At 41.5% G+C, this 22,110-nt stretch overlaps 1 protein-coding gene across 1 annotated transcript in view; it reads left to right on the top strand.

Moving 5' to 3' along the window:
- LOC131688598 (carboxypeptidase B1-like) overlaps positions 1–22,110 on the top strand; it is a 30,220-nt gene that overhangs the window by 7,645 nt on the left and 465 nt on the right. The window lies entirely within an intron of this gene.

Here is a 22,110-nt window from a genome sequence, read left to right as displayed (position 1 = left end):
CCTTGTAGATCGACAGCTTTGGGTCCCGTAACAGACACCACGCCATCGTCTGCAAGTTGCCTTAACGTGCAGGAATTGTCAAGACATTCATCAATGTCGTTGACGTAGAAATTGTATAACAGGGGGCTTAGACATGAGCCCTGGGGAAGGCCCATGTAGCTAAATCGTGATGTCGATAAGTCACCATGCGAAAAATGCATGTGCTTTTCCGACAACAAGTTTAGTAAAAAGTTGTTTAAAGTCGCTGAAAGACCATGCTGGTGCAGCTTCTCTGAAAGAATGTTGATCGAAACTGAGTCAAAAGCCCCCTTAATATCTAGGAACACTGATGCCATCTGCTCTTTGCTAGCATAGGCCATTTGAATTTCAGTTGAGAGCAACGCAAGACAATCGTTCGTCCCTTTGCCTTTGCGAAAGCCAAATTGTGTATCTGACAGTAAGCCATTTGCTTCGACCCAATTGTCGAGGCGGAATAGGATCATTTTCTCGAACAACTTCCGGATACAGGATAGCATTGCGATCGGACGGTACGAATTGTGGTCGGAGGCTGGTTTTCCTGGTTTTTGGATGGCGATGACCTTCACTTGTCTCCAATCGAGTGGGACAATGTTAGCCTCGAGAAACTTATTAAATAAGTTCAACAAGCGTCTCTTGGCAGAGTCAGGCAGATTCTTCAACAAGTTGAATTTGATTCTGTCTGGCCCCGGAGCTTTATTGTTACACGACAAGAGAGCAAGTGAGAACTCCACCATCGAAAAAGGTGTTTCGTTCGCGCTATCGTGAGGAGACGCGGCGCGGTAAATCTTCTGTGCCGGGGCGGAATCCGGACAAACCTTCTTGGCGAAATCGAATATCCAACGGTTTGAATATTCTGCACTCTCGTTAGTACTGTTTCGGTTTCGCAAACGCCGGGCCGTGCCCCAAAGAGTGCTCATCGATGTTTCTCTCGTTAGTCCGTCAACGAACCGGCGCCAGTAACTACGTTTCTTGGCTTTCATCAAACTCTTCATTCGCGTTTCTAACGTCGCATATTGTCGATAGCTAGCAGGTAACCCGTCGTCCCGGAAGGTCTTATACGCGGCGGCCTTCTCCGCGTACACGTCTGAGCACTCTTTGTCCCACCACGGATTAGGAGAGCGTTTTTGTATGTTCGCGCCGGGTACTGGCTTAGTCTGAGCTTGATTCGCGCTGTCGAGAATCAAGCCAGCCAAAAAGCTGTACTCTTCCTCCGGAGGAAGTTCTTGGGTAGATTCGATGTTGTCGGATATCGCGGCAGCATAGCTCTTCCAATCGATATTTCGTGTGAGGTCATACGAAATATTGATTGATTTCAATGGCCTTGAACCGTTATTGATTGAGACTACAATCGGCAGATGGTCGCTGCCGTGGGGATCAGGAATTACCTTCCACGTGCAATTTAACTGCAGCGATGTTGAGCAAAGGGACAAGTCTAAGGCGCTCGGGCGCGCTGGAGGAGCAGGAATCCGTGTCATTTCACCCGTGTTTAAAATTGTCAAATTGAAGTTATCGCAAAGATCCTGAATTAAGGAAGACCGGTTATCATCATAGAGGCAACCCCATGCTGTACCGTGAGAGTTAAAATCTCCTAAAACTAGTCGCGGTGCTGGCAGGGATTCTAAGATGTCTTGTAGCCGTCGGTGCCCAACCGCGGTGTTGGGGGGAATATATATGGAAGCTATGCAAAGGCTTTTGCCTTTGGTTGTTACTTGACAAGCGACAACTTCAATACCTGTTATCGAGGGAAGGTTAATTCTGTAGAAGGAATAGCACTTTTTGATCCCCAAAAGCACTCCTCCATAGGGGGTGTCTCGATCCAGGCGAATAATATTAAAGTCGTGGAAGTTGAGATCTATGTCGGAAGTTAACCAAGTTTCACATAATGCAAATGCATCGCAACTCAAATTATTTATAAAAATTTTGCACTCCTCCATAGGGGGTGTCTCGATCCAGGCGAATAATATTAAAGTCGTGGAAGTTGAGATCTATGTCGGAAGTTAACCAAGTTTCACATAATGCAAATGCATCGCAACTCAAATTATTTATAAAAATTTTGAAGGAATCGATTTTCGGGATGATACTTCTGCAATTCCACTGTAGAACAGTGATCAAATCCGTGACCTCGTTCGATGAGTTAGCCATCGAAGGATACAATCGCTGAGAGGAGGGGCCATTTAGCAGTCAACTGCTTCAAAAATGTTCTCACTGTAGGGAGAAAAGCTAACATAAGACTTTTAATAGGATCAGTAATATTGAAAGTTTTTATTATCCAGTCCACTATGTCCGAGAGTTTTATAATTCCAGTGCTGTGATTACTCTCGAACTGAAACAAAGGAACACTTGGGATTTTTGATGTTCCTGGAAGTGCTGGGAACTCCTTCTCCGAGCTTAATCCTCCGAGACCAGGAGCTAATTGCTTCGGTTTGGTTGCAACACTTCCAATAGATGTGACTTTCGGAGCCCCGTCAAGGGACACCTTCTGGCCTTTACAAGGAACTTTACGAGAGGAAATGTTCCTCCTCTTCCTACAAATTCTAGGCACCCTAGTAGATGTTCCCTCTTGTGGGTTACCAGCCTCGCCCTCGTCAGGAGGCAAGTGAGTATAGATGTTTGCTGAGGATGGTGGCGTAGCATTCTTTAACATTTCTGCGTAAGAATGTTTGGATCGTCCCGCAAGGGAACGTTTCAGTTTATCCCCGCGTAGTTTGTACGCGGGACATGCCGAGATATCATGCAGACTCTCCGCACAGTAAGGGCACTTTTCGGCTTGCCTACTGCACGAATCATCTAGATGATTCTCCCCGCATTTTCCACAGCGGGCCTTATTGCTACAATGGGTGGCTGTGTGACCCAGTTGTTTACACTTTGTGCAATTCATGACCCGCGGCACAAACAGACGCACAGGCAGACGAACCTTGTGCAAGAGGACGAAATTTGGCAAAGCGGTACCAGCGAAGGTCACCCGATAAGAGTTTGATTGGGGGTACGTTTTTGAACCATCCCCCGCAACTACTACTGAGTGCAAACGTTTGCACTCAAGTATTTTAACTGGCTGAAGTAAGCGGTCTCTGAATCGGCCAACCCCGTACTTCAGCAGGTCCTCGCACGTCAAACTCTCATCGGTTACGACGCCTTCGGATTGTACTCTTACAGCCGGAATATACACGTTATAATCCCGCGTAAAGTGCTCACAGCAAGCAATATCGTTTGCCTGCTTTGAGTTGGCTAGCAACACCCTTATCTTGTTCGAGCGGACCTTTGAAATTTCGGTCACAGCCGAGAACCGTTCCGTCAGGTCTCTTGAAATCTGAAGAAGATTCAGTGATTTAGTCTTGGGCCGAAAGAAGACTACAAATGGACCAGTTGAGAGTTCTGGATAGCATTTGGGCCGGGGGGGGAGCCTTAGAAGTTGAACCCGATTCAACTTCCATTTGACCATCCGGAGAGGGAACCATAGAAAACGTCAACGCACGGGGTCAGCGCCCGCGCAGACGGAAGAAAGCAATAAATGTGTTACAAAAGACAAAAACCACTTAGCTTTAAACTGGTGTCCAACGACGAACCGATCCAGCTTATACAGCTGGCTATTGTTTAATCCTCACACGCGAACAAAAGACTGAGGACCGAACCGAACTGGCAAAACAACCTTGAATGCGGACTAACTCTATTCTTTATCGCCTCACACAGCACCACGGACTAGAAAAAACAACCTCTGTCTCGATGGAGAGCTCGAAAACGAATGTAGAGTACGTTATTGTTTTTGTTTTATCGAGCTGCTATTGATGTACGGTTATCAAACTTTAACAGTGTATGCAGTGGCGGCGCTAAGGGGGGGCGAAGGGGGCAACCGCCCCGAGCGGCAAAATCAGGGGGCGGCATTTCCTACTCAATAATTTTTTACAGTGTTTTTAATAATTGTTCATGTTTCATTAATCACGATAACAATCAATTTATGCGTGATTGGGATGATATGAGTGGAAGACAAAATGCCTTCGGATTGGTTGAATGGTCTCATATGTGTAGGGTTTTGACTAAATATACTTTTGCGTGTAACGAACACATTCTGAAGAGAGCTATCTATGGATGCGAGAGAGAGAGAATGAGCAGAAGGTACAACTCGCCATGGAAAGCGAGCAGTGAAAAGTAGGATGCCGAACGGGACAGTCGCAACGCAATTTACTTGGGCATAGATTTTAACGAACAATAATAAACGGTGAAATATAAAAATATAAGTGGTGTTTAATTTCCGGTAACAAAGGAGCCTACAATCTGGCGACGAGGAGTGAAATGGTAAGCAGTGGAATTGAGTGGCATTTTTTTATTGTGAAATCAAAGGAAAAAAATATAATGGAATATGGTGGCGGCAAGAAATGGAAAATAGAGCGACTGAATATGGTGGAGAAATGAAGAAACAGATCGTGTGCGAAACGCGGTGAGGTTTAATAATGCTGATTTGATTAAGCTTGTGATCACGATAAGTTTATGTATCGATTCGTTTGGAAATTACAATAGATTAAAGGCCAAAATTAGTGACGCCGTTCACGGCGAAGAAAAAGAAACATGAATGTGCTAGTGACGGGTGCAGAAATGACGCCAAACACATACATCTAAGCTGAACTTTACTGTTGTATAACAATACTGTTGCAGCTTCAGGTACGTGCTTGATTATATATTTGTTATCCATTGTATGCATAGCAACAAGTTAGGATTTATATGGATTCACAGACAACAACAAAAATTGCGTTAAGGAATAGTAAACCTTTGAAACTGAATCAATATTAAGAAAAAACGAATTGTGCCGTTTAAATAGGTGAATCAATAACGTCCATGGAATGATCGAGCCAGTAGCGTTCATGTTTTTTTTGTGAACCAGTAGCGTTCATGGTATGTGTGAACCAGTAGCGCTCACGATTTATATGGATTAGTTGCGTACATGACCAATGAGAGCAGTTTAGCTCATGAAATGGGTGAACCAGTAGCGTTCATGGTATGTGTGTAGCGTTCATGATTTATATCGATTAGTTGCGTACCAGTGAGACCAGTTTCGCTCATGGTTTGTGTGAACCAGTAGCGTTCTTAAAGTATTGAACCAGTAGCGTTCATGTTATATATTTGCGATCCAGTAGCGTTCTTGAAGCATCGAACCAGTAGCGTTCATGATACATATCTAAGAACCAGTAGCGTTCAAACTGTATGAAAACCAGTAGCATTTATGAGATTATGGAACAGTAGCGTTCATGATATGCAAGACCAGTACAGTTCACGGTATATGTAAACCAGTAATGATCAAGAAATTTTTAAATCTGTAGTTAGTGATGTTTAAGAGCATTTAGGATAAAGTGATCGATTGGGAAAATGCGGAATAAGTCAAAGAACCAAAAGCGTTCACCAAAGCTCTACAAGACATGTTGGAATGAAAAAAAAAGGTTTTGAGCATTGAAGCGAATCAATGTGCATTTTGAAACAGGAAAATCAAATATTGACATTTTTATTTATTTGGGAAGATTGGACTAATAATGCTGCCGTCATTTTCCATTTATTTTGTTTTATTCTTTTAATCAATAAAAAAAATGAATGCGCATTTTAATCAATATAAAAAAGTAGCATGCACATATAAAAAAATAATTAAAATTAAAAAAAATTGCAGATGGACGAGTCGCGACCAATTCCACCTTTCAAATGCGAGGTGATTGAGAAGCATAGGCTTTCGCGAGAATGGGAGGTGTGGAAAGGTTCCCTAGAATGTTATTTTGAGGCGTACGGAGTCGAAGATCAGCGAATGAAGAAAGCAAAGTTATTGCACCTCGGAGGAATAGATCTCCAACGCATTTTTAGAAGTTTACCTGATCACAATAAAGTACCAATGGTAACGCTAGAGCCCAAAGTTTACAATTTGGCGATTGAATTGTTAGATGGGTACTTCCAAAGCGGTAGACAAGATATAATCGAGAGAAGAAATTTGAGGAAACTCAAGCAAGAGCAAGGTGAAAAGTTTTCCCATTTTATGATGCGTCTACGTCAACAAGCAATAAATTGTGGATTCGAAAAGCACTCGGTAGAAGTCAGCGAGATTTTGAAGGAGATTTATCTCATCGATGTTGTGGTTGAAAATTGCTATTCAGATGCGCTGAAAAAAAGTATTTTGAAACGAGACAGATCATTGAGAGAGATTGAAGAGCTTGCCGCTACAATCGAGGCTACAGAACAACAGTTAAAAGATTTAAAGGATACTACCGATTCTGTGCGCGACAAAGCAGTCTACGATGTTAGATATACCAGGAGAAGCCAGGCGCCAAACCCTGTTCCTGTGTACAATCCGTACAGATTTGACCAAAGACGACCAGCTCTTAGCAAAACTGGAAAGGATTTTCGCCCGAACACTTGTTTTTCTTGTGGTAAGGACGGGCACATTGCAAGGTCGATGGATTGTCCGGCAAGAGGTCGCACATGTCGTAGGTGCCAACAGCTGGGACATTTTGAAGCAGTGTGTCTAAAACAAGGTTCTAAACGTAGAGGGACAATGCCCGTAGCGTCAAATTTGAAAAGAGCATACAATGTCGAACCACCAAAAGTAGAACAAATTAATAATGTTCCCGAGAGGAACGTTTCAGTAGAAGACAAGGTATATTATGCGTTTTATGGAGGAAACGATATTAATGTACTGCCCACTATGATTGGCGGCATAAGAGTAAGTATGCTGGTTGACTCAGGCGCGGATGCTAATCTCATTACAGTGAAAACATGGGAAGTTTTGAAGCATGAGAAAGTAAACATCATTAGCTCAACTAAAGGTTCAGCCAAAATCCTGAAAGGATATGGAAGCGACAAAGCTTTGAAAATTGTTGGAACTTTTCAAGCGGAAATTGCCATCGGAAAGAGACAAGTGATTGCAGAATTTTTTGTAGTCGATGGTGGACAGAAAGACCTGTTGGGAGACTTCACTGCAAAACAGCTTGGTGTATTGAAGATCGGTATAGAAGTTAATAAAGTTGTTGACAAATCACTTGCTGCATTTAATAAGATATCAGGTGTACAGGCACGCATTCATATGAATCCAGAATATAAACCAGTTTTTCAACCACTGCGCCGAGTGCCTATTCCAATGGAAGATGCAGTTAATAGGAAACTCGAACAACTACTGTTACGAGATATCATTGAAGTAAAACAAGGACCAACTACGTGGGTGTCACCACTAGTTGTTGTTGGGAAAGCATCCGGAGAACCTAGACTTTGTTTAGATTTGAGACGTGTCAATGAGGCTGTGGTACGAGAGCGTTTCCCAATGCCCGTTGTAGAGGAATACATAGCTCGACTGGGCAAAGGAAAGATTTGGAGCAAATTAGATATCCGCGAAGCATTTCATCAGGTCGAGTTAGCACCGGAATCGAGAGATATTACGACGTTCATAACAAGTCGTGGCCTTTTTCGTTTCAAACGACTGCCATTTGGGTTAGTGACGGCTCCTGAGATCTTCCAGCGGATAATGGAAGAATTACTATCAGGATGCGAGGGAACTTTTTATTATTTAGATGATATTATCGTGGAGGGTGAAACGAAGGATATTCATGATGAAAATCTGGAAAAGGTAAAATAAAGTGTTTAGTTTTATAGTTCATGTCATGCATACTGATCTCTTAGAGAGAAATAATATTTCACTTGATATGGTATATTATGTGTTATTGTTATTGTAGGTCTTAAAAATTCTGAAAAATAGAGGTGTGGAATTGAATACTGAAAAATGCTTGATAGGTGTGAAGGAGCTGGAGTTTTTAGGCCATCAAATTTAAGAGCAAGGGATTAGTCCGTCTCGCGCGAAAGTTGACGCTCTCTTGTCATTTCGGTCACCGACGACGGAATCAGAAGTAAGAAGCTTCATGGGACTAGCGAATTACATGAATAAGTTCATTCCCAATCTGGCTACGATTTCAGAACCATTAAGAGAATTGACAAAAAAGGACACAAAATTCGTGTGGGGCCAAGTACAAATAGATGCTTTTGAATTAATTAAGAATTCAATGGCAGCAGTGACTCAGTTGGGGTTTTTCGATGCCAAGGATCAAACTAGTGTCATGGCAGATGCAAGTCCTGTCGGTTTGGGGGCTGTGCTGTTACAAACAAATCAACATGGAGATTCACGTGTGATATGTTTTTCATCCAAATCATTAACAGAAACGGAGTCCCGGTATTGTCAGACCGAGAAGGAAGCATTAGCGTTAGTGTGGAGTGTAGAACGTTTTCATATGTATCTATATGGTAGAAAGTTTGACCTTCTGACAGATTGCAAAGCTCTACAATATCTATTTACACCAAAATCGAAACCGTGCGCTCGAATCGAAAGATGGGTTCTGCGATTGCAGGCATTTGAATATAAAATAGTACATATTCCCGGGCATAAAAACATAGCTGACGCACTTTCTCGATTGTGTACGGTAAACGCTATTCCGTTCGATCCAAATGAAGAAATTGTCATTCGTGAAATTGCTGTTTTTGCTGCAACTTCCGCGGCACTAAAATGGGAAGAAATTGTAGAAGAAAGTCGTAAGGACACGGAAATCATGGAGATCAAAAGCTGTTTGGAAAAAGGAAATTTGGATGATTTGCCGCTGGTGTTCAAAGTTATTTCAAATGAATTATGCACCATAGGTGATGTTCTACTGCGAGTGGATCGAATTATTGTACCCAAAAGTTTACGTGCACACGTTTTGAAATTGGCTCACGAAGGGCACCCAGGTATGCGTATGATGAAAGCACATTTAAGAGCAAATGTTTGGTGGCCTAAAATCGACGTACAAGTTGAGTCTTTTGTCAAACAATGCAAAGGGTGTACTCTAGTGTCAGCTCCAAATCCACCAGAACCACTTATTCGAAAAGAATTACCAAATCAACCGTGGATGGATCTTGCAGCTGATTTCCTTGGTCCTCTCCCGGAAGGAGAGCATCTACTTGTAGTGATAGATTACTACAGTAGATATATGGAAGTTTGCGAGATGAGCTCAACTACAGCAGCTGCCACAATATCTGAATTGACAACAATCTTCTCCAGATTTGGACTTCCACTGACATTGCGTGTTGATAATGGACCCCAACTAACTGAAAACTGTGATGAATTTCGAGAATATTGTGATGTTAATGGCATAAAATTGGTGAATACTATCCCTTACTGGCCAGCTATGAATGGGGAGGTAGAACGGCAGAATAGGTCATTATTGAAACGATTGAGGATTGCGCAAGAACTAGGAAAAGATTGGAGGGAAGAGATGAGACAATATCTTCTAACTTACCATTCTACCAACCATTCTACAACTGGAAAGTCACCAGCAGAATTGATGTTCGGTAGAAAGATTAGGAACAAACTGCCACTAGTGCCACCAATGAGACTAGAAGATGAGGAAATTAGAGACCGTGATAGAATGAACAAGCAGAAGGGGAAATTGTACACCGATAATAAGAGAAATGCTCAAGGAAGTGGCATCGAAATAGGGGATCGTGTAGTAGCTAAACGTATGAGGAGGGATAATAAGCTCGAGACAATATTTGCACCAGAAGAATTTGACGTTGTTCGCAAACAGGGAAGCGACACAACCATACGATCAAACTCTACAGGAAAGGAGTTTCGTCGTAATGTTACACATTTAAAGAAGTTGGAAAACCCACCTGACGTATCAACCTCAAACTCCCATGAATGTGTCCCAAGGAAGACAACGCGTTCCAGAGCTGAACCAGCTCGACACAAAGATTATATATCATACTAATTCTATAAAAGCTAGGGGGGATTGTAGGGTTTTGACTAAATATACTTTTGCGTGTAACGAACACATTCTGAAGAGAGCTATCTATGGATGCGAGAGAGAGAGAGAGAATGAGCAGAAGGTACAACTCGCCATGGAAAGCGAGCAGTGAAAAGTAGGATGCCGAACGGGACAGTCGCAACGCAATTTACTTGGGCATAGATTTTAACGAACAATAATAAACGGTGAAATATAAAAATATAAGTGGTGTTTAATTTCCGGTAACAAAGGAGCCTACAATATGCTCAATCTTGGAGAAGGGCTGTGAACTTCCGAAGCATAATGATCCTCAATGCTGCCTACAAGGTAGTTTCTCGTGTTCTGTTGGGTAGACTGCGCCCGTTGGCTGAATGCTTTGTCGACGAATATCAAAGCGGGTTTCGAGAAGGACAGTTAACGACGGACCAAATGTTTACCCAGCAACAAATTCTGGATATATTCCGGGAAAACAATTTGCGGACTCACCATCTGTGTATTCAAGGCGGCATACGACACAGTAAAACAAAACGAACTGTGGCAGATAATGCTTGAGCGTGGTATCCCGACAAAACTGATTAAGCTGATTCGTATAATGCTGGATAGGATAAAATCAAGCGTTACGAAGATCTGATGTGCATAGGAACGGAACCGTCATCACGAGATCTCACGTGCTTCTTGACTTCGCGAACGATTTCGACATCATTGATTGATCGCAGAGCATTGCAAGAAACATTGTTACCTTTTAAAAGGGCAGCTGTAAGAATCGGACTCACAATAAACTCTGACAAGACAAGGTACATGCTAGCTGGTAGAGAACGTAGTAGTCATTTTGGTTTCGAGGTGGAAATCGGTGGGGTGCGGTACAACGAATTCATATACATATCTTCAAATACTTACCTTACCGTTCAGGCCTTGTTGTCTCTTTCTGTATGCAGAAGCCGTCTCCACTTCACTCGGTCCATTGCTGCTTGTCGCCAGCCTCACAGTCTTCGAAGGGTCCGCAGGTCGTCCTCTATCTGGTCGATCCACCGTGCTCGCTGTGCGCCCCGTCTTCTTGTTCTTGTAGCGTCGCCTTCAAGAACTATCTTCACCGGATCGTCGTCCGACATTCTTACGATGTGTTCAGCCCACCGCAAACGTCCTATTTTTGCGATATGCGCGATGGATGGTTCTTCCAGCAGCTGATGCAACTCATGGTTCATTCGTCTGCGTTACGTTCCGTCTTCCGTAGAGGACCACCGGTCTAATCAGCGTCTTGTAGATTTTGTTCGACCGGAGTGTCCTCCGGAGTCCAAAGTAGGCAAGATTTCCCGCCAAGATCTATCTCTGAATTTCTCTGATGGTATCATTGTCGGTGGTTACCAGTTAGCCCAAATACACGAATTCGTCGACCATCTCGAATCCGTCACCGTCAACAGAACTCGGGATGGGAGGTTAACAGTGTCGTCTCTAGAACCTCTTCCTCCATGTATTTTGTCTTCGAAACATTGATGGCAAATCCAATGCTGCTGGCTTTAGCCTTCAGTCTGATGTACGTTTCCGACATCGCCTCAAATTTTCGTGCCATTATGTCAATGTCGTGGGCGAAGCCAAGAAGCTGGACGGACTTCCTGAATATCGTACCACTCGTGTTTATCCCCGCTCTCCTTATTACACCTTCTAACACAACGTTGAACAGCAGACACGATAGACCATCACCTTGCCTTAACCCTCTTCGAGATTCAAAGGGACTCGAGAGTGTCCCTGATACTCGAACAACGCACATCACCCGATCCATCGTCGCTTTGACTAATCCCGTTAGCTTATCCGGAAAACCGTACTCGTGCATTATCTGCCATAGCTGATCTCGATCGATGGTGTCATACGCCGATTTGAAATCAATGAACAAATGATGTGTGGGCACGTTGCATTCGCGGCACTTCTGCAGAACCTGCCGAATTGCGAATATTTGGTCCGTGGTGGCACGGGAACCCATGAATCCCGCTTGGGAGTGCACCAAGAACTCCCTTGCAAATTGTGACAATCGACGGCAAAGAATTTGGGACAGGACCTTGTAGGTGGCGCTAAGTAGTGTGATCGCGCGGCAGTTGCAGCAATCCAACTTGTCACCCTTTTTGCAGATTGGGCAAACAACACCCTGCATCCTCTTCTCCGGAAGAATCTCCTCCTCCCAAATATTGGCGATTTCCCAGTGCAGCGCTCTAGCCAGTGTTTCACCACCGTATTTTAATAGCTCGCTGGGTAGTTGATCTATACCGGCAGGTTTGTTGTTTTTCAGCCGACCGATCTTCTCTTTGACTTCTTGAAGATCAGGGGCCGGCATTTTATCGTCTTCTGCGCATTCTCCAAGATCCGTTGCCATACCGCCTTCGTCCTCTGCTGCTTCTTCAAATACTAGTTACATATGATAACGCTTTTAGCCACAAAGGAAAAAGGCACGTTGTTGCTGCGAGCATGGTTTGCGTAGTCAGCTAAAAACCAATAGCCTAAGAATGCGCCCAAAACTTAATTTATTCAAATCACTGATACTCCATGTTGCTCTATACAATCATGAAGCTTGGATGTTGAAGGAAGTAGGTTATCGATTACTCGGTTTGTAGAGAAGAATTCTGCGTTCAATACGCGGCAGCACAGTAGAAAATGGAGAATGGCGCCAGTTATGATCAGAGTATTTTAAAGAACATAACACATACTGTTGGGAAGGTCATTTCTCGTTCTTTCCAGAACACAGAAATTGAAAATCGGTTAAAAATGACCGGGCAGAAAAGTTTTTAGCGCTGAAGGTCCCGAAAATCACGATTTTTTTTGCTATGAATCAAAAATGGAAAAGGTAGTCGAAGACAGTTTAAATCCCTGACTACATACGGGGAACGTCTCATTTAAGCCAGTATATTCTGATTCCTGATACGTTCCCGTCTGATGTTTGTCTTCATATATCGTTTCAGTGTGTCATAAATTGAAATACTTACTGAGAGTGCTCAGGAACAGGTTTCTGATTGTAAAGTTAATGTTTTCATTCAATTGAAAATCTTTTTTTTTCTTTCGGGTAAATTTAATAGATTATCACAAAACTGCATTTGTGATGTGAAATGATAAGCCGGAAATATTTATACAATGCAGCTTCCAAACTCAATTTTTGTTTCCAGGTTTTAGTCACCGTTCATGAATGTTACCATTTTTCAGTTGATATTTTTCGGTGATAATTAATCAAAACCACAGTTTACCGTTTACGTTTCAGCTTACTTCCCCATTTAATTTCAGCCATCCTCAGAATTATTCCCTCACGAGCCTTGCTGCCGCTGGGGGGGGGGGGGTCAATCGAAACGTATACGGTAAACTGTGATTTTGATTATTTATCTCCAAAAGATATCAACTGAAAAACGGTAACAAACTCAATTTTTCAACAATTATAGACAAAAAGGGTAAAACTTTTGCATGAAGCGAAAGTAAGAAAGATACGATTTAAAAATTTAATAATATATAAACAAGTGATGGTTTTACAATGAATATTAATAACAAAATATTGACAATAAAATGTGAAGAAGTGTGAAGATTTTTATGCAGACATTTTCTAATACTTTTATCATATTTGTTTCATATGAATAGGTGGAAAATAATCGAACTCTTAAAAATTCATTATTGAAGAGGCGGCAAATTTAATTTTTGGCCCCGAGCGGCAAAACACCTCGCGCCGCCACTGAGTGTATGTTTACTGTGACGGACTTCGGAGTAGTGTCACCCTTTTCTAGAAATTTTCAGCAGTTTTCGATATAAGCAAGGGGTGTAATTCGCCCCAGGGGTGCGTTTTACCCCATCTTCCCCTATGCACGACTCAAAGTTATTGTGTGCTCTTCACCTTGCTGTGCGATTTGAAACTGCATACAGGAGTGAGTTCTTCTATACAAAGTTTGCCATGTCATCACTGCTACGCCCCACTTATCGCATCGTCCGGACATTATTGTGCATGTGCTGCTCGTGCGAAAATCGAGCAAAGAGCGACGTAAACGAACACGCGGTACCTCTATAAATAGCCTCCCGTATCTGATTGAGTTGCTTAGGTGTTCCCTATTGACGGCTCTGCCGTGGACAGATTGACTGGTGTATGGGAGTTTTCACGTTTTCCGAGATCTATTCATTTTTGCTTGTTTTTCAATAATGTGCTATTGAAATACAAAAACAGTATAGCAATAAAACATAATTTCAGTTAATTCCGAATTGTTTGGTGATAAACAGACGGAAATCCGTTCATAATTAACAAGGTTATTAACGTTCAAAATAGTAACGCAAAAACGTGACGTCGTTTTAGATTTTAGTATGACACCCTGCCCCAGATAGTGCAGTAAGATATTTTCAATGTCAAAAAGGTGCAAAAAGTCCCAAAGAGTCGATTTTTATAAAAAAAAACAATTTTTCGAGATAACATAAAATCTTGACGATAACATGCATTTTAAAGATGTTTGGCATCAAAAATACGAATTCGATTTCTGAAATTTCATGGAGTCCCTTTGAAAAAAATTATATGGGAATTTCATATTTGAACGGACGGTTTGGTTTATATTTCCGGAACCATATAAGTGATCCGTATGAAATTTTATAGACTTCATTATAGCTATCATTTTAGTACTAAGTTTGTGAAAATCGGCACAACCATTTCCGAGAAACTGATGTGATTTTTTTTTAATTTTGAAAGATGGCCGCTTTTTAGCGAGCACTTCCGGAACTGTCTATGATGGTCAATGCAGTCAACGAAAGTTTGGTGTGGCTAGAACTGCGAATCTAATAGTTGGAGAGATATCCCAAGCAACCGAAAGTTCATATAAGGGAACTGCATAAGCTTCTCGTTTTAAGTAATTTTGAAAAACCTTTTATGTTCTAATAGCGGCTAAAGCAGCTTTCAAGTTCCATTCAAGCTTAAGCAGCTTAAAAGTTCGCTTAGAACTTGATGTGAACTTTAAAGTGTGCTTTTTAGGTATTATGCGAACTTCTGGTTGCTTGGGATTTTAGCGATATTTTTACTTTTTTAGTTTCATCGGAGTATTGGTTTGAATCGGAATTTGCTATGTGATCGCACGCCACAATCCGTAGCTCCGGGACCGGAAGTCGGACCGGGATGAAATTTAATAGCCGTTCACGTGGACGCAACACCTTTTATTGGAGACTAAGTTTGGTTGAATCGGTCTAGACATCTCCAAGAAACCGATGTGACTGTTATTCTGTATTTGGATACTTCCGCCGGGGCTTCCGGAACCGATGATGGTGGCCAATGTGGCCAAGCAGTGCTGCATTCGGTAACCGTAGACAGAAAACCTTCCTACACGGTCGCAAGTACTCATATTCGACTCTCTTTCCGTATAAGTTCTCACACTGTGACAGCAATATATAGTGTCAGTCATACCACTGAGAAGTGATACTACGTCAGTGCCTTTGCGAAAACAATGTTTTTCGCCAGTTTGACCACTGAAATCTGACATCCAAGTAAAGTTGTCAACTTGTGTAAGAAATTAAACTGTCGCTTTGAAATGACAACACCAAGTAGCAACATACCACTGGTCGGCGCTGCGATCGGCCAGCAATCGCTATACGGGACTTGTATGTAAACTTGCATACAATGGTGACTCACGCATGCGAACCTGTATGCGATGGTGATTTTCAACGTATTTTCATTTAAATGTTTACACAGGTTTTTCTAGAAAGTTTGTTCTAGCTTATATGTCTGTTCTCTGTAATGTTACTGATTTCGATCGAATTTAAGGGTCAATAAACACTGGCTAGTGATTGAATCGTATATGGTGATTATTTAGTGGATAAAAACTACGCTTGTTGAATTTGCGTGGTAGACAAAAAGGAAAGAGAAATTCTTGAACGTTTTTTTTGAAAAAGACATAACTGCAAAGAATTACTCTCTTTGTTTCAGTGCTACGAAATTTCAAAATCAATTACCTATTTCTGCTTGCATTTACCGAATCCGACACTCAGATAAGCCGCCTCCCTCGTTCATTCACTATCCAACTGACTGAAATTTCATGCAGAATCGAATGCTTGAGTACAGAGGAAATCACCAATCAAAGCATTCATTTGTTATTATGGGCACAGTTTGAAGGCAGAAGATATAATCTTCTACATTTTCGAACATAAGTGAACTGCGTTATCTATATCTGCTCAATGATCTTTCTCACAACTAGCATAGTAACAAAATTCAGTTTGCTTCTGAAACCGTACATGTCCGAACCTGAATGCGCTGCGTCGGGAGAACGAATGACGAGGGAAACGAACCAAAAATTTCATTCATCGCAGCGGGCATGAATTGAATTTCGTTTTCTTTCAAGTTCACGCAGGGATATCAATTTTTTTAAGCTCTGCTTTGTTTACTTTCTCTTCTGTTAATAATTCGGTCACTGTACATTTATCCCTCAACTCTTTGCATAATATGCTAGTTAAAACCACCGTCTTTCGATCTGTACTGTAAAATAAGTGAAAAGTGTTATAGTGACGCCGTAAAAATCGAAAGAGAAAGTACCCAAGCAGCACTTGCAACATGTTCTAGAAAAACAACAAAAGTTATATGTTGCATTGCAATGACAACAGAATTGCAAAAAACATGACTGTTGCATGTGTGAAACACAGCTGCTGCACGTTACATCTTAGTTATTTATTTGTGGTGCTTATGTTTTCTGAAACAATCAACTTTGACACATATTATTGATGTTTTTTGCAACGTGTTTGTGACTCTACTGCACAGCTAAAACAATTTTGTTGCAAGCATCATCGCGTAAACTGTAGATAACATTATTATTCAACTTGTCAGCAAATTTGATTCCGGATACACTTATAAAACTTTTACTCAACTTCAGTTTGTAACATAGTAGAAATAAAAACAACCGCCATATTTATTGATAGAATGAATTCTTTCTCGATAAAAGTTGCTGACGAACAGTTAATATGCATAGATTTTTTGATCGGAACCCAAAATTTTCATCATTAATATGCTTCAAATTTTTGATTACTCTTGAAAAAAGCATATTTGAGCACAGTTCTTTGCGTACGATAAATTATTCACAAAATAAGTACAAAATTTATTGAGTTTATATCAACGTTGTTTTAAGGCCCTTTAAAAATATCAAAGTATTTTCAAAAATTACTCGATTCAATTTTGTTGGTTAAACATTTTCACCCACATTAATGATATTGTCTTATTTGAATGTGAACATAATATTTATACTTTGTTTGCATAACAATTTCATGAAACACATAAAGTTTCATTTCATTTCGACAAAGTTGTTTTCAAAGCAATCGCTAGCATTATTGCAACAATCTTTGTTGTTATTATGATTCTTGGTACATCATTCGGAACAAATGAACATGTTGCCTTTAAGCTCCACCTCTTGCGCTTTTTTAATTGCATAACAGTTGAATAACGCTTGCTTCAGTAATATTTTCACAAATTAATGTGTGACATTGGTGTTGTAAAAACAGCTTATCAACATACTGTGTTGCTTGGGTAAACAAAGAAAGTAACTCATTGCAGATATGTCTTTTTGAAAAAAAAAACTCAAGAATTATCATAGTTTTATCACTTGACTTGGCTGTCTGCGTCCCCCGTCAATTTTTTTCTCACTCTCCCTTGTCACTGTTGTTGGTACTCACTATGCTCAGTTTCGGTTGCTCAAGTTCTCTCAACTGAACAATAGGGTGTTTGCAGAGCGCATATGTATTGGTGAGCCGTTGGGCAGGCAAAAATGACAGTTGCATATAATGGGTATATGGAGCGGATAGATTGATTTATTTTAAAAAATTAATTCACAATATTTAGAGCAAATATGAGAAAATGTAATGTATTATAGGAATCACAATTAAACATTCATTGCGTAACATAATGTTTTCTATCATTTGAACCGAATACGCGGACAAAATAAGTAAAGCATTGCCGAATCTATGCTTCCTACCCATGGAAACAACGAGCATTCCAAAAGATTTTTGCAGAAAAAATGGTTTTTATTTCAAATTTGTGAAATATCTTGTGCATCGAGAGTTTATGGATACGAAAAAGCTTCTAGACTTCAAAGGTTTTAAGGCCTATACGACTCAAGGCGGGCGGGGTAAGGGTTTCAGTATAAAGTAAACACTTTGCGATTTTTTTAGAAATTTCAGTGAAGCGAATTAATTAAAACTTGTACATTATAATATTTCATTTCATTAACATGCTGTAATTTTTCTATGCAAAAATATCAACAAGCGAGTCGGAGGTGAAGCTTTTCGTAGAACGTCTTTGAAAAAACACGACTTGCAGTGTTAACTGCCATTCAAAGACTACTGAACCGATTTATTTCAATCTTTGCATATACATTCTATGTAAAAAATACCTACACACTTAATTTAAATTACTGGGTACAGTAAAATTTTACTGGGTTTTTGAACAGCAAACCGTTCGGTAATCAATTCAGTAAAACAATTCGGTTACCGAACTCTCCGCAATCCGTTCTATCCAAACGTCAAAAAATACTGGTCAGTCAGTAGTTTCCTCGATTTGACAGATGATTTGCTGTACCTGTTTTGTAAGTTTTTGACGAGGTTCGGTAATGTTGGTACAATTTTGCCGAACAATCAGTCAGTTTTTTACTGGATAATGTTTATATACCGAAAAAAACAAAAGTGCTGATAAATTCAGTGAAAAATATTGCGGGTTTCAGCAAATTATTCGAAAAATTACTGAAAATCGTAAAAAAATGAAAACTTTATCGTAATTTTTTAAATAATTCGCTGAAAGCTCCGTAAAAATATCACTTTACTGTGGTAGTCGTCAAAAGAAATTACCGAACAACTTTTGGCTGGCTTAGTGTGTAACCCCTACGTTGAGTCTTTTATTTATTTATTTATTTATTAAACAACTTAACCTAACAATTGTGCAAGTAACATCACTGTTCTCCAAGTATGCACTATTGCCTAACTACGTAGATCTTAGCTGAGGGATGAGTAAAATTTAAATGCGTCGATTTTGAAACGAGTTAAGGAGATATTGGATTTAATAGTTGTAGGGAGACTATTCCAAAGATTGATAGCACGTATTCGAAAAGAATTTCTCAGATAGTTTGAATTTATTCTGGATACTACTATATTATTGACGCGAGTTGATCTGCATTTTGTAAAAATAGTGGTCAGATAAGGCGGTCCTTCGTGTAGAATTTTGAACATTGTTGTACAGTGTCTATATTTCAGATAGTTTTGGAAGGTACATCGTAAAATTGACCTGCTGAATTGTGATATATGGTCTTTCTTTGATAGATTATGAACATATCTAGTAGCCGAGTTAAATGCTACCTCCAGTTTTCTAAATAGTGTAGTATTTGGAGTGGAAAAAATAACATCGCAGTATTGAAATAGGGGAACCAGGAGAGTTTGTGCCAGCTTCTTTCGTATGTGAAAAGGAGTAATTTCCCTAAGACTGACGAGAGCTGTAATAAATTTTTCTACATAATGCGTTGATTTGAGGTTTCCAAGTTAAATGAGAGTCGAATATTAGCCCCAAGTTTACAACTTGATCCGTAATCTTCGAGATAATTTTTCAAAAGTTTTGCTCGATTCGCTTCGGTTAAATTTCTAAAAAATCGCAAAAAAAGTGTTTTTTTCATACTCAAACCCTTTACCCGTACTCCCACCCCCTGATACAAGTTTTAAACATGTTGAATTTGGCTTTCCGTCAGCCCCGGTGCTATGGAACCTCATGTATGACGAGGTTCTGAGACTGAAGTTCCCTCCTGGGGTCAAGATCGTCGGCTTTGCCGACGACGTAACCTTAGAGGTCTACGGGGAGTCAATCCCTTAAGTAGAACTAACTGCAGAACACGCGATCAACACGGTGGAGGAATGGATGAGCGCGAGAGGCCTAGAGCTCGCTCAGCATAAGACGGAGGTAGTTATCGTCAACAACCGCAAGTCGGCACAACATGCAGTTATCCATGTGGGAGAAGTCGTGATCACCTCACAGCGGAAGTCTCTCGAAGTTATTATAGACGACAAGCTGACCTTCGGCAGCCACGTCGACTATACATGCAAGAGAGCGTCAACTGCTGTTGCGGCTCTATCGACGATGATGTCCAACAGCTCAAAGGTGTGCTCCAGTAGACGTAGGTTACTGGCAGGCGTTGCCGTATCTATCCTCAGGTACGGCGGCCCGTCCTGGTCAAGAGCACAGAGGGTAACCAGTTACCTACAGAAACTGGAGAGCACCTATCGTGTGATGTGCCTCAGAGTGATCTCTGCCTACCGCACGGTATCACACGATGCATCCTGCGTGATAGCGAGCATGATGCCAGTCGGGCTGGTCATTCGGGAAGATGAGGAGTGCTTCGAGCTACGTGGAAATAGAGGAGCCCGCGAGCGCACCAGGGTGACCTCGGTCGCCAGATGGCAGCGTGAGTGGGATAACTCCTCGAAAGGTAGGTAGACCCACCGGCTGATACCTAACATATTGAGCTGGGTGGGAAGACCCCATGGGGAAGTTCACTTCCATCTGACACAATTCCTGTCAGGCCATGGCTGTTTCCGACAGTACCTCCACAGGTTCGGGCACGCGGAGGTCCCAGCCTGCCCAGGTGTAGACGAAACTGCCGAACACATACTGTTCGTATGTCCTCGTTTCGACGTCGAAAGAAGAGCAATGCTAGACGTCTGTGGCTGGGACACAACCCCTCATACCCTTATTCAGCGGATGTGTCAATCGGTGGAGAAGTGGAACGCAGTCTCGGTTGCTACCACCCAGATTACCTGTAGGCTTCAGGTAATTTGGCGAACCGAGCAACAGACGACGGACACGACTAACTAGTGATTGGTTAGTTGGAGCGAAAAAGGCCGAGCGCAAAAAAGGGAGTGAATGGTCTGTCCATGCTGAGGCAGGTTTGGCGCAGCGACTGGCAACCGCGTAAGGGTTAAACCCAGCCACCCCGAAGCAAGGCAGAAGAGCGCGTGTATAGGCGTATATGTGGACTGCCTCATGCCAAGATGGGAGGGTCGTAGCGTAGTATGTTGGGACTTAGCTATCGATGCCTCGTAGCGTGGCAGAGGAGTGAAAGGGTGAGCATCCAAGTCAGTCTCGCACGGTATGTTAAGGGTGAGTACAAAAGACTTACATGGTATGGTAGAGGCTAGCACAAAAGTAAGCCTAGCAAGGAATGAAAAAGGTGAGCACAAAAGTCAGCCTCGTGTGGAGTGTTAGAGAGTGAATCAAGGTGCGATAGAGAGAGCACCCAAGTAAGCCTCATACAGGACGTATGAACGCGTGAGCGAGAGTGAATGAGTACATCAAGTACAGCCATCCCCCCAGAAGTAATACCGAGAGGTAGTCCCTGGGGGGAACGATGGCGGAGCCCAATGGAGTTTAGTCAGTATTAATGGCAGCGTCACCATTCGAGCCCGACTCGCCCCCAGTACACCCCGTGTGGTAGCTTGGACACCTACTAATAGCACGTGTACAGGGCTAGTACGTAAATGTCTTCTCCATAGTAAAAAAAACACGGACATTTGCCGAGCTCGACGAACTGAATCGAATGGTATATGTCACTGGGCCCTCCGTTAAAAAGTCGGTTTTCAGAGCAATTGCAATACCTTTCTATTGAGAAAGGCAAAAACAAATAAGAACATCCGACCGTGATCAACATGAGAGGAGTACCGATGACGACACAGACGAGCACGAAAACGCGAAAGAAAGCGTACTCAATGACCCCAAGATGCGGCAGACAACGCAGATAATGTTTCATCGCCAAGGAAGAGGATCTCAACGCGCAGTAGCAAGCTGCGTCAACAAGACCCGATGGACAAGCATATTGAGAATTAACTTTTATTTTTATCATATTGTAAATATCAACAAAGACCCACGGCTTAGTTTTGCTAAGGACCATTCATAAATTACGTAACGCAAACATTTTCAAAAATTAATTAAATTTCTCTATATTCCCCTCCCCTATTACGTAACAAAATCTTTTAAAAGCATTTTTTCCTTGGTAAAAACGGAACGACCTAGCTTACTCCCCCTCCCATAAATGTCACAACATATCACATTTTGTTCTAACCAACTGTCCCCTCCCCGTTACAGAATTCACAGCGTCTCTATTGTACGAAGCTCAATGTAAAAATAAATGTGTGCGTGCATCATTATGAAAAATACTATCTTTACTCGAAAGAGATGTTGCTGTAACTGTCTCCAGATTCTTAGAACTCTAAGCACCTTGCGTACACCTTTATTCTTGTTTACGACGAAAGGGAGATTCGTTCAAAAGGGATTTCTATTCCCGTTTACGACAGCAAAATCCAATAGGCTTACTATTCGTTCGAA

Source organism: Topomyia yanbarensis, chromosome 3 (assembly GCF_030247195.1).
Source record: "Topomyia yanbarensis strain Yona2022 chromosome 3, ASM3024719v1, whole genome shotgun sequence".
Taxonomy (NCBI): domain Eukaryota; kingdom Metazoa; phylum Arthropoda; class Insecta; order Diptera; family Culicidae; genus Topomyia; species Topomyia yanbarensis.
Note: the sequence above shows the minus strand (reverse complement) of the source record. Positions and strands in the feature narration are given on the sequence as shown.